The sequence below is a fragment of the Protopterus annectens genome, chromosome 14.part0, assembly GCF_019279795.1.
Source record: "Protopterus annectens isolate FY-2018-M chromosome 14.part0, PAN1.0, whole genome shotgun sequence".
In the NCBI taxonomy this organism is placed as follows: domain Eukaryota; kingdom Metazoa; phylum Chordata; order Ceratodontiformes; family Protopteridae; genus Protopterus; species Protopterus annectens.
Window position 1 is genome coordinate 752,908,000 of NC_056748.1, and position 14,655 is coordinate 752,922,654.

The 14,655-nt window shown below is 36.1% G+C and overlaps 1 protein-coding gene across 1 annotated transcript in view; it reads right to left on the minus strand.

Annotated features, from left to right (window-relative positions):
• The window catches only part of PDZD7 (PDZ domain containing 7), an 809,774-nt gene that overhangs the window by 607,771 nt on the left and 187,348 nt on the right, over positions 1-14,655 (minus strand). The window lies entirely within an intron of this gene.

Sequence of the window (14,655 nt, forward strand, 5' to 3'; positions counted from 1 at the left end):
CTTAGAAACTTAGAAAAATAATAGAATAGTAGGTCTTGCATTAGTATGAATTTACTGAAGGGTATGAAATCTGAAACTCAAATGTCTTTCATTATTTTCTAACTTCAGTCTTTAATGATTTGCCACTAATTAGCCCAAAAAAACACAATTTTATGAAAAATGGACCAAGAATGTGATGCAAAAATATAAAATAGCCACACAATACAGCTGGGAACCTGTCAAAGAAGGGACACTTTTTTAATATTAGTACTGCCAACTTGAGCAGCTGGCAAAATAAAAGAATCTTCATGCATTTCTGAAATAAAAGTTATCTATAACTCTGATTATTACAGTTATTTATTAATAGTAAACCCTCCACGTTTTCTTCCAAAATTGCCATTTTGTGGAGGGATTATTAGGGGAAGAGCAAGTTGAGTTAAGAGGTTTGGATATGCCTAATTCTATAAAGCAATTTATTTGCACGTACCTCCCAACTTGTTAATGCAGGAAATCTGGACATGGCCAACTATATTGGGGGAACATATAAACAGTACTAAAAATTGCTCTTGTATAAACTGAGACAGTTGATAGAATAACAGGTCTTGCTTTAGCATGCATTTTTCTGAAGGTTATGAAGTCTGAAACGCAGTGTCTGTCATTATTTAGTGACATAATTCCTAAATGATTTGCCAGAAAACCACACATTTTATGAGGAACAAACCAAAAATAAGAAGCAAAAATCTATTAATTCTTTGAAAATCTAGACAGCTGAGAGGTATAATTCAACCGGGGCTGTCTTTCAGTTTGCCGCCCTTCCCCCCCCACAAAATCATGGTCGAATGGAGCCTCTCCCCTGCAGCCATTCCAATGAACCATTACTTGGCTATTTCACCCCATTTACCATAAACACTAATGTACATACTGCTTTACTTCTATGATGATTTGGACTTCATTTGAAAGTTTTATTTTGCATTTTGCAGCACAAACATTTAGACAGCTGCTAAACAAAGCAATGCAGTCTCACAGTGAAAACAGACTTAGCATTTAATCTTCTCTGCCCCTGAAACTCACATTCATTGAAACAGCATTGAAACCCACATTCAACGAAAATACATTTGCCTAGTGGCAGATAAAGATTAACTTTGGGCTATTTTCAAATGATAGGCCCCTTGCACACAAAACATACATGTGTTTTGTGATGCACCTTCCTGATTGCATTAAATGATATTCCTTATATAATACAGTACAGTTGATAGAGGGTGTTTTAAATTTATTGTTTTGAATTTTTTCCAGTAAACAATGAAACAAAATGCATGTACCAATAATGACAAAACAGCCCAACTGAGAACATTTCCATCATAAAAGTCTACTCAAACTTCTACAATCCACCAGTATCAGTAAATATACACAATCTCTTCAGAAGTAAAAGTCATCTAAATAATTCCACATTAAAAAGATCTATAACTAATGAAGAGGTTGCTGCTAGCAAACAACTTTATATTTCCTTGTTTCATCTACAAATAAAATGTCTGTTGCCCTTGAGGAATAAATTGCCTATATTACATTAAAAAAATGATAAGCTAGTAATATTGGAATAGGGAATGGATGGAAAATAATGGATGGGTTCATAGTTACTAGGTATCTTTGCCAAACAGGACATTCTCAAGACAGCAGCATCCACCCCATTTACAATGCAGTACAATATCAGCAATGCATCTACAGCCTTCTGCATCAAAAGCAAGTACACTACCTGTTGTGCTATTAATGCAAGCAATATCGGCATATGCAGCACTAAACTTCTCTTCCACTGCAGTTCTCAGCTCCTTGTAAAATCTGCTCGACACTCAGCTGTATCTCTCAACTTTGCAGCATAAGAAATCTGGAAAAAGTCAAAATGTATTGAGGAGGGACAAAAGCCCAAAAATTATGGACACATTTTAAACATTGCTTGTATAATAGTGGACAGCTGCTAGAATAAAATGCTGTGTTACCACTATGCATTTCACTGCCAAGTCTTGAACCCAGAACCCTGTGCAAAACAGTCAGAGCAACATACCACTATGCCAATTCAGCTGTTTTGTGAAAGAGAGGAAGACCAACTTAAATGGCTACAATTTAATGAATTCAGTTCTCACCATAGCTCTCAACCTTAGCACAAAAAACCTGGATGAAGCCAATAATGAGAGAATCCAGTTCCAAAAATAGGGACACATTTCAAATATTCATCTTATAAACTTAGAAAATTGCTAGAATAAAAGGATTTGTGTTACTATGTACTTTATGAAGAATATGAAGTCTGAAATTCAAATGCCTGTCAATTTTATTTATTTAACATTTGTTAACCAGAAAAGTCTGACTTGGAACAAAAGCTGATTTTCAGCAGAGGCCCAGGGAGAAATACTGCAGGCACATCTTTGTAACATGGGAGGACACCAGAGCAAACCCACACAAACACAGGGAGGACATGCAGACTACACACAGAAGGCACCCCAGCCAAAAACAAACCAGAGAACCTATAGCCATGAGGCAACAATGCTATCACTGCACCATCAACTATTTAAGAAATTAATAACTCAGAAACCACAGATTTTATGAGGAACAGAACAGAAGAAGGTATGAGGCAAAAATCTGCAAAAGTTCCAGAAATGGTGTAGGTAGGGAATTCAGGGTCTTGTTACCTGCACCCAAGGTACAGGGTTCAAGCCTGAGGTATTTTCTAACCACCACCAGCAGGTATACTGCATTCTCTCTAGCCACCAGTATAAACCAACTGGGGCATTTTACACAGACACACACACATACCAGCTTTCTTGTAGTACCTCCTGAGTCTCCCATACCTGCAGTAAATCAATCTACAGCTTTTTCAATCACAGTAAACCCACAGCTTCCTGAGTTTGCACTGGAATGCACACTTCTGGTTTCTTGTTTCTTTCCTGGGAACGTTCCAAGACTGCTGACTCTGCAGTCCGATCCCCTTCCAGTCTATGCAGTTAGCACCGCATAGACTTCTGAGGAATCAGTAGTCTGCTTCCTGAATCTGGACTGGTAATGCAGCAGTCTGGATTCACTTTGTATGGAGCCTAATGGAAGATTTGTAGGACTGTACCATTGTGGTTCACAGCTGGGGGGGCTGCAGTCCTACAGTCCGATATCACGAGCTGCCACTGGGTAAAAATGTTATGTTTTCTGAGCCTGAGTTTCATTTATCAACTGAAACTTATAGATCAGATGCAGATAGAAGACATTTTAGGGAAATTGTAGATGCTAACACTTTTTGTGCTGAACCTGAGGATATTCAGTTTCCGAGACATTCAGAGAGACTGGCAAGTCAGTCAAAACAGATTGTGGATTCAGGAAAACATTTTCAGAAATCCTTGTGCCTTTCCCCTCAGAAAGGTTATCAGAAGAGGGGAGGGGGAAGAATAGAAGATAACTATAGGGAAAGATGGCATTGTTAATTCTTAAGAGGGTTTTAATATTTACAACTACACAAATTCCCACTTAATGAAGGAACATTTCACCTTGTTTTTAAAAGGTTTCAAATTTGTTCCTATCAGATATGTAGATATTGCAGACTCTTTGATAGAGCTTAAATTGTTTACAAGAAAGCTTAGCTTGAAAATTCTTTCCATGATAAAATTCAGAGTGAAGTTTCAGGCATTTCAAATAATGGTGCTTGTCTTAAGAAAAATAGCACCTTTAATCCTCCCTGACATCCTACCATACAACGTTTTGAAAGAGTGGTGATGGAGGATATTTATAAGATGCATTCTCACAATAAATGGGTACGGCACAACCTTAACTGGAAAGAGAGTGAACTCTTGGATGAATTTAGGAATGACAGGAATTTATGCAGTATGAAACCTGATAAAGGGGGTGGAATAGTGTTGGTTGATGCACAAGATTACTCTAACTTGATGTTGGATATCTTGCATAACACCAGAACCTATACCCTTATATCAAAAAATCAAATTAACTTTGCATATCAAATAACTGATTCCTATTTAGAAGAGTACATTCTTAATCAACATATCAAAGTGGAGACCCTTAACTTTTTATCATATTCTAAACCCATCATTCCTGTGATTTTTGGCATTCCAAAAAATCCATAAGAATGTGGTGAGACCCCCTTACAGGCCTATTGTCTCAGCACAAGTTTAAAAAAATCACCCTTTAGCAGTCCTTGTTGGTAAGTGGGTAAAACATGTCATTGATGCAACACCACATCTCATTAAAGATTCCTGGGATTTTTTGTGTCATCTCAAGAATACATTTGGAGAAAGGAACTAATAATTTAAACTACTGATGTTACAGACCTCTTTACTCTTATTTCCAGAAATGAAGGGCTTGAGTAGTTCCATGACACTCTTCATAAATTCTCCTCCTTACTGAATGATAAAGTAGCCTTGGTGGTGGAATTAATTGCCCTCATTTTAGAAAATGCTTTCAACTTTTTGAAGGCGAGTTTTTCAACAAACCAGGGGTATTGCTATGGGCACAGCCTGTGCCCCAGTTTTTGCCAACACTGTTTTGCTAGGATAGGAAAACCAATATACTTTAATAGTAGGTTTTCCAAGAACCTCCACCTATATTTATGGTTCCTTGATGATATCTTTATCTTGTGGGATGATGCTGAGGTGGAGATTCATTCCTTTATTGAGTATGTAAACAACACCATGGATTTTTTCAGATTCACTTATAAATGGAGTAGGTAGAGGATTACAGATCTTGAAATGCTTATATCCTACACAGCATTAGGATTTAAGTCACATGTATATAGAAAAGAGACTTTTGTATTCCTATTTACATTTTACTAGTTGTCACCCCTTTAGACAAAAGAAGTTTAATGGAAGGTTAAGCTATTAGGATGGTGAGGATGACATCCCAGTATGATGAGGTATGGGATGAATTGGTGAAGCTGAAAGAAATTTTTATTGCAAGAGGCTGCTCACAGAATTTACTTGGTGGCCTGATTAAAAATGTGTTTAGTGAATGGGGGAGGGGGCATATTTAAACCCCTTTTAGGATCAGGTCTTGACAAGTTAACAACTGATGATCTTCTTCTTCTTCTTTCGGCTTTTCCCAGTTAGGCATCACCACAGCGGATCACCGCCCACTCATGATTGGCAGTGGAGTTTTACAGTGTCGAGTTGCCAGCCCGGCACCCAACCTTCCACAGAAGGCACACACATGCACACACTCACTCCTAGGGCCACCTACTGCATGTCTTTGGGATGTGGCAGGAAACTGGAGCACCCGGAGGAAACCCACGTGACCACAGGGAGGACATGCAGACTCTGCACAGAAGGCACCCCAGCCGAGAATCGAACCAGATTACCGCTTGGTGTGAGGTGGCAACACTAACTGCTGCACCACCGTGAAGTCAACAACTGATGATAATGAGGTCAAATATGAAAAAGCCCTTATCATACAACATAATCATTTTTTTAAAGAGACAAGGGAGATCGTTAAGAGAAACTGGAATAATTTTAAAGTGAACTCAGATATACGACATGGTAGGGGCTGAACAAATTTTGGTAACAAAAATAAAACCTAAGTATTTATTCAAAAATAAAAAGCCTGAAGTTCCATTAGCTGACAGGGGTACTACCCCCTGCTGATGTTGCAAACAATGCACTTTTATAATAAAGACAACAACTGTGGTGCTTGATAACATCCTAAATAGTAAAATAAAATTTCAGAAAGGGAACTATTCCAAAACAAGAGCTGTTTTCCTGGCAAAGTGTGGCAACTGTCCATCATTTTATGTTGTAAAGACAGAGTATACACTTAAAACGTGCATCTATGAACATTTTTATGATATAGCCAACCAAAAATAAAATAATGCCTTGTATAAGCACTCAATTAGTTGCACTGGATTCAGTAAGTTCTCCTCTGGAATTTTGGAAAAGATTGGTAATAACCCCAGGGGAGGAGACTGAAAAATATGGCTTTATAATAAAGAACTCATGTGACAGCTTAGGTTATGGGCCACCTTTTCACCTGGGTTAAATGAACATGTATTGATAGCACCAATATTGCATAACAGGGCTAATAAACTCTGACATAATTTTAATGTGTAATTTCATACATGTATGATTGAATGCTTTTATCCTGTTTATTATTTTTATGCATCAAGCTTTTTTTGTAATTTAAGATTTTAATTAGTGAGGCAATTATATTAATCAGCCAATCATTTTTCTTAGAGAACAGTATAAAATACTTGCTTGTTTAACTATTGGCTATTCTAATGAAGTCTCCTCAGTGGGGCGAAAGTGCTCAATTTTAATAAATCTTAAGGTTTTAATCCATTGGGATCCTCGGTGTTATTATTTTATTTATTTCAAGGTTATAACAATTACCAGATCTGGATGTCAGACTTTTTGGATACCCATAGATATCCAAAATTGAACTATTTAACTATTTTTGAAGACTATTAAGTTTATTTCTTCTAACCAGATTTCTATTTTTTTATTTCATGAGATATACTTTGCTAGATGAAGGCAAGTATATCTGCTTTCTCTCACAAAATGAATTACTGGAGTTTACAGAGGAATTCCTTATTAAGCTTAGATTGAACTTCTCCTAGGTAACAAAGGGCCAACTCATTGAAATCCTCTAGTCCTAAGCTTTCATAGTCTTGGTTGGTTTCTTTAACAAAATACATTGGAATCTGCCTGTAGTCCACTATTCAAAAAATGCTCTAAATGAAACAAGTACTCTTTCGTGGTGAACTTTTCCTCCCATCACATATTTGGAGGAAAATAGGACTATCCCTTCTTAGATATATTAAAGTACTACCCTTGGTGATCATTATTTCTGCTGTGCAGCTGGACACACACCTTGCATAGCTGCAGAAGAATTAGGAACTTACAAGGACTTTCTCTTCAAATTAACTGGCAGGGGGGAAAAGAGGTTATCTATACACTATTCTTGGATGGGGACTTGGGTTTCATGGAACTTAATCTGTACACTGAAGCTTTCATGTTAAAGCTTTTTTTACAGATAAACCTCTCTGTAACAGAAGTGTTACATAGGTAACCCTCATTGGTGAAGAATCCAGATGAGCTTACTTTGTTTTCAGACTCATGCCCTTATCACCCTCCAAGGATTTTCACAATCAAAATAACCAGCAGGGCATTGAAAACCTTGCAGAAAAGTAAGGAATTAAGCAAATTTTAGGACCCATAGTAACCCTGTGGAACCACACAGCTTTTTATGTTCATAACAAGCTTAGACCAAGACCCCTATTCAAAAGTCTCCACAGCTTCAAGGAGGGTAAGACATGAAAGACCAGGGGAGATTGAGACTGCCAATCATGTTATCTAGATTAACCTTGAAGGTGACAAGGGTGCTACTCTGCTTGACATGTAGTGGAAGTTTATTCCTGAGGTAAGGGAAATGTTGGAATATGAATCTATCACACCAACATGTCTTATTTATCTACTGATGGTTTAGTTCTTTTAACTGGGTATATTATCTGCTGATGGTTTAGTTCCTTAAACCGGGTATATAAATTACCATTTGTTCTGTGAAGGAATAGGAGGTCAAAGATGTTTCTTTCATGGCTCAAAAGGTTAGACATAAGATCTCCATGGAGGAGCCTATAAGAGACTGAGTGGAGAGGGAGGGCAGGCAGTCTGACCTAATAATTAAGAATTTTGAGGCAACTAATCTTTTTAGTTATGAATCTCTGATGTTTCTCAAGTTAAGTGATGTACCTGGGGAACTACATGACAAAAGATACATTATATTCAATAATTTGTCTGATGTGATATGAGTAAAGGGGAAAGGAAACTTATCTGGATCTGGTGTTGATACCTTTGGAAATTATATGAGCTTTTAGAAAGATTTCTAAGCTACTACAGAGATGTGATGGTCAAATGATAAGGAATTATCAAGAAGAGTGTGACTAGATTCTTTAAGAAAGCATTGCATTGCTGGGGTCTGATACCTATATGGTATATTAAAATATTTTATTTAATATATTTATTCAGTTATATTACATTTTTTTCACATAAATTTGAAACCATTGTCCTTGCACCAGCCGTGAACATGTTCTAAGCCAATTTGGTCAATTGTGAGTCAATTGTGAGTCAGTGGAAGATCAAATAACTCATCCAGTTTTACAGTCATTTGAAAACAGACAACCATATGCCAGGAGTGCTAGTCTGAAGGTCAAAGAAATAGATGCCAAATAGGAAAGGACCCAACACTGAGTCCTAAGGTACAATACTGGTAAAATCTTTACTTTGGGAAGTGGGATCTTTGACTCTAACCATATGAGTGCTGTCAGACAACCAAACAGCTATCCACCACACAACATAAGGATTGACAAATCTATCAAAAATGCCTGCATGGAAAATAGTGTCAAAGGCCATGGCCAGATCAAGTGTACTGTATTAACTGCATAACCACTAGTCACTGTTTTGGTTACTTCTACAAAGAAATTAATGAGATTAAAGAGGCAGGGCCTTCCTTTGACAAAGCTGACTTGATAAAAGTCCAGGGTTAAGAGATTTTTAATGCCCAAATTAATGTGGTCTGAGATAATATCTCCCCACAGCTTACGTATGAGGATAGTGAGACAAATGGATATAGTAGGCATGCGTTTGACCTCCCTAGCTATTTTCCAGACTTCAGGAATATAACTAGTGAGGAGGCTTACATTAAGGAGGGTTCAATGTAGCTATATGTAGCTCTGATAATCAGGCAAGTTGATATATTATTAAGGCCAATAGGTGAAGTGTTCTTATCTTTTAAGAGGGATTACAGAACTTGTTCTATAATAATTAGAGGGGCTGTCTGGGATTGTGGAATCTGTAGAATAGCTATAACGTTGGGTGGAGCAAAATTTGCACTACATTTGTCAGCTACGATATTAGCTATTTTCTTTAGTTCAGAGTATGTAGTATTGTTACAGACTAGCCCCAAACACTGCTGAATATCAGTTCCTAACTTCCTGACAAAGTTAAATAAATATTTGTAGGTATTTTTGGATTTTGTGGATATTTTAAGTTTGTGTTGAACTTCTTAATAGTTCCTTTAAGCTACTTATGAGTTTGCACAAGGCTTTGTTTTAAAATATCTATTATATTGGTGTGAATAGGGACTGCCCTAGCAATACAATTTTTATTTATTATTTTATTTGACATTTGTTAACCGGGTTAGTTCAACTGAGCCAGTCGCTCATTTTCATTGAAGACCCGAGGAGAAAAGCTCCAATGGTAAAATTCCATTCATAAACACAGAGCTATAATAGCATACATTCAGAGTTTTATACAGTAGTATATAGTGAAATAATACAATTAGGAACATACAGTAGTACAATAAGACTGAACACTCAAATTTCATTAAAACAAATTTACATATGTACAAATGTGGCATCTCTAGATAGTATACAGTATATATTTACAACTGAGTCTGGGACAGTATAGGTACTAGGTGGAAGGATTTGAAGACCAGTTAACAGTTTCAGTAAGCAGACAGAAACAGGATACTATACAAGAATACTAAAAATGCTAGAAATTATGCTGTTGAGAGAAGTAGTGGAAACTGAGATGTGTCATTGCCTAATGTAATAAAAATACTTATAAAGGGAGAAGTAGGGTACTATACAAGAATAAATAAGTAAATACTAGAAATTATACAGTTAAAAGAAGTAATGGATACTGGGATGTGTAATTAACTAGTATAATCAAAAATACTTATAAAGGGAGATAAAGGGTGAAAAGAATGATTGTGGGGATGTATAAGTGGGTGAGATGTGACAGGAGAGATGTGACGTAGGGTAGGAAGGGGTGGGAAGGTTTAGGTAGTTTCATGGCAAGGGCAGATCCATGAGCTTGTGAGGAACAGTTTTAATTGCTTTTTGAACTGAGTACTGTTTGAGATGTTTCTGATGTAATGAGGAAGTTTGTTCCAGGTTAGAGACATATTATGGTTATAGAGAAGTTTGCCTATGTTTCTGTTTGGTTTATGTATGACAAGGAGTTGTTAGTCAGAGCTTCTGAGTGGTCTGGAGGGGATGTAGAAAGATACAAGAGAAGAGAGGGAGAGGCAGGCAGTAGGTTTGTATAGGATGGAGTGGGCAACTTGTAGTTGTGATATGAGAAGTTATTGGGGGAATTCTGGCCTTTGCACTTGTTTTAATGCAATGCAATGGTGAGATTTGTAAGACTGGTTTGTTGCAAATCTGGCGATTTTATTGTAGGTCTGTTCATGTTGTGAGATTAATGAGGATTGTAGGTTATAGATGATGGGTGAAGCTTAGAGAAGGCCTGGTAGTAGGAATGCTCTAGCTAGGGATAGTTTGGCCTCAGGAGTAATATATCTTTGTTGCGATACAATAACCTAATTTTTGGTGTGTCTTTTTGATACACAGATGAATGTGTTGGTCAAATTTAAGCTGATCACCAATAATGGTGCCAACTGCAAGTGAAAAAAATGTAAAAGTGACAGAAATATGTTGGATCAATAAGGAAATTAGTAACAAGTGGCACATATAAATAAAATATCTTTACCTAGTAGGATAATGGTGTTTCTACCTAACTAGTAAAAACAATGAGCAGCAGATTTTCTAACCCAATCGATCTGGATGCTTTTAATCTAAATGAGTAGATTCAAGTGCAATAACTTTAAAGCAAATAATTTCAGTGCAATTTTTGGTAGATCATTTAGCCAAGTTATAAAAGTTTATCACACAGGCAACCATGTACTCTCTAATGCAGCACTGTAGAGCAGTAGCTTTAAATACTGCAACGCCAGTGATCAGAGACAAGTGGAAATGCAACATCACTAATCAAAAAAAATGCAAGTAGTCACTAACACAGATAAGTTATTATCTTAGATACTGCCAATAGTGAGCAACAGCACTAACGCAAGGGAGTGCAATGATGCAATCTTTTTTTTAAACTTAATACCACTACAGTCAGCAAAGTAACAGAGCAATATCAATGAGGCACAGCAGTGCAATGTTTTCGAAATTCAATAACAGACAGCAGAACAAAGATCTAATTTCACCAATCTGCCTGTGAGAAGTACAGTTAGTAAGCTAATAAGCTAACAAACAGACAACAGGGTTGAATGGATACTAAATGTTTCATATGGTACACCAGAGATAATGGCTTTAGCAAAACAAATTGCATATTCCAATCAGGTTTTAGGAATCCTTCTCTTATCTGAGTAACACATTTCAACTACTTAAAAAGACCATGTGATGTATGTACAAATAAGATATTCTCTTTTTGTTGTCATACTTAAAACATGTCCCACTGATCCTAGAATGTCTCTAGATGATCATCTCTATTCGGTGAAAGCCGTTTATAGACAGCAGGCTGTAGGAAAGATACAGTGTGGTGTTCCATCTTAACCTCTGCTATGGCTAGGCACACTTGGTAATTGTCTCTCATAATGACCATTGGTTATCGAGTTCTCTTTGTAATCACATGAAGCACATGCAAATCATTCTATAGGTCATGTTTCCTCTCATAAACGTCATCTCACTTCTTCTTTCCTGTGATGGACATTGGATACTATCAGATCAGATGTACAAATGGCTTGTACTTTAAAAGGGGATTCTAAAGTCTATGGGCGCAGAATAATGGATCCATCCATAATTTTTTTGATGACCAAATTTTGCAGCATCTCTGACAAGAGACAGCATTAGTGGTTTCCTTAGTAACAAGGGCATCCTTTTCCTGTCTTTGTCCTTATGGGTCATCCTATCATATAACCAGTTTCATCTCATAAAGCCACTACATATTAGGGTAATGCAGTTGACTAGAGCGGTAAGATCTGTAATAAATAAAAAACAGAAATTCCTTTCTTGGTGACTAATGATATATTGTTTAAGGAATTCTTTCATAACCGTAGCATAGAAAATGTCTGGTTGTCTCTGCTATTAATCAAAGAAATAATCTCTTCTTCACACAGGACTACACTCCACAAGGTAAAGTAATACTGTGGACATACTAGCAGTTCATTATAAGGAAGAGACGCACAGAGAGTCTCTCCAACAGGTGACAGGCTAACTCCTTATACTCCTACAACTAAAGTTTGATGAGTTTTTGCTTTTGTTAGATATGCCTAATTTTTTTACTAACTGAAAATGTATGCAATTTTTTCCTTATATTACACTCCATTCTATTAATATATTCTGATTAGCTTACCTTGGGATTCAATAAAGCATACCTTAAGTGTACAGTGTTCTGAGTGGACAACACAGACATAACTCACACCTACTTCCTCCTAATTTTAGTTTTCCTACTGATAGTGTTACAGCTTTAAATATTGACAGGGATTCATAAAGGTTACCACAAAGTGTAGACTACATATAAACTTAGTATAATCTTTCTGAGTGACTAGAAAACACAAAAAGTGTGATAAGAATGTTTTTGAATACATATAGTGTACACAGTGCAGATTTTATTGAATCTAGGTCACAACGTTTAACAATTAAGTAGCTGCATTGTTTGGATTGAGTGTATTAAGCAAATACTATAATTTCTGTACCTGTAACACATGCCAAATGTTCATGCACATCTTTTGTCTGATGAATGAATATGCGCACAACTGTTGAATATATATATATAAAGTTGGAGTCTACACTCTTATGTGAAAACTGCTAGACATTACTCGTTATATCTTCTTATTTTGTTTAGCAAATAACTGGTACTGGGTTAAAGAAGTAGACAGTAATATCTATTGCCAACATTAAACATATTTATGGGGTTGAGGCAGTACTGGATCATATATATATTTGTACATTAAAATATTTAAAAAAAATAACAACTTGTTCTTCTGGGTTTTGCTCACAATGTAAATTTGTAAAGAATTCACACTGTTCTAGCATCAAACTAGTGACGACATTTAGTTCATTATTCACTTGTAATTCTAACCCTAAAATGTGATTTATCTTACAGAATGTCTCTCTTCTAGGGTTTTTTATAATGGAAGAATGATAAGAAAGCATAGCGTAAGGATTTATGAGCACCTATATGCTAATAAACAGAAAAAAATGTTAACACTGTCCTGTATAGGCATTCAGTAGCACAGTCTTCTCTTGTAAAGCACATTTTATATTTTACACAAAGTATACTTGGGAATAAGAGCATGAGACACATAAAATATGTCTCATTCCCTACTTTGTATAAAACTAAAAAAAATATATATATTGAAACTTGAAATTATAAATGAATTTTATAAAGTCCTCTTAGTCATTAATTTTATTCTCAGATGTGCATGCTGCTTTTTTATTTTTGTTGGCAATTTTACATTCATTTGTTTCAATGGGCTTTACGTACAATTATTGTGGTCTTATTTTGCTTTAAAGATATACTGAATTATTTTTCATAGATTGAAATATTAAATTTCAAGTTTACTGAGAATTTCATCAGTGTTTAATAGCCTGCAGTCACTACATCTGACCTCAATATTCCAGGAACTCTGCCACAAGGCCCTACACTTACATGTTTACTGAGAATTTTGTCATTGTTTAATGTAAGCATATTTATCATGAAGAATCTTGCTGCATTTTAGCTTTAATCAGTTAAATACATGCCTACTCTGTGCATGAAAGTCTCTGTGTAGTAGTCTGTGCACTCTTAGGACCTTTAACTAAGCTGGCCACTGTCCACTTTTGCGTGACCAGTAAACTATACTGCTTATGCCAGTTATTTGGTCTCAGCAAATGACAGACAACCTGTTTTACTTGCAGCTCATTGTTAATGACTTTATTCTGGCTGTAAAAAGATTGATCTCATTTGTAAATTGAAATAAGGGTGGGAACCCCACTATGCTTGGCTTCGATTCACTCCTCTACCTTACCCACAATTCCCACAGCCACTCACTTACTCTAAAATTATACTTCCTACATTCACATTTCAGTTATGATTCTTACTCCACACCTCCCTAAAATGGCCTTACTACTTCTATAATTACACTTATGTTTCTTGTTTCCTACTTCTTGATCTCTATTTAATTTTTAGCCCCATTCCCAACTAACTTTCTCCGTCCCATAGTGTGCACTATATCCATTTATAATCACAACCCTCTCTAACAGTACCGATCTATCTCACATTGTATCTTTTTCTTTTCCCAAATAAACCCTCAGTTCTTCTTATTTTGACTACATCAATATACTCTAGCCTTTAATACCCCTCTATTCCTTACATTTTAGAGAAGATATCAGGACAACCTACCTCTCTTGTTTTATAGAAAATACTTATCTCCTTATTTATCCTCTTCCAGATTTCAGAATCCACCATCACTGAATCTCCTGCTGTCCTGCAATTTCTTGTTTCCTTCTTCATTGCTACTTCCCTGCCACCTGACATCTATAAAATAATGATCTGTGTACTTAATTATTCTACTATTCACCTTATCCTCTATTCTTATCCTCCTACTGTGCCATCTTTCATCCTACTATGAGCCAATAAGATATCACAACCTCTGTCCAGCTCTGTTCCAACCATCTATCAATACTTCCTCTTTACATTCTCAACACATTGCACTAAACTTATTTAATATTGTCCCTCACCTTTAATCCAAATATAGGCTGATTAATTTCACTTCAGTTCAAACCAAAACAAAATTAAGTGCAAGAATTATCTCCAAAAAAAAACAAGTATGCTTAATTCCAATGTTTTAAAATCCTTCTAGGAGGAGCTACACACT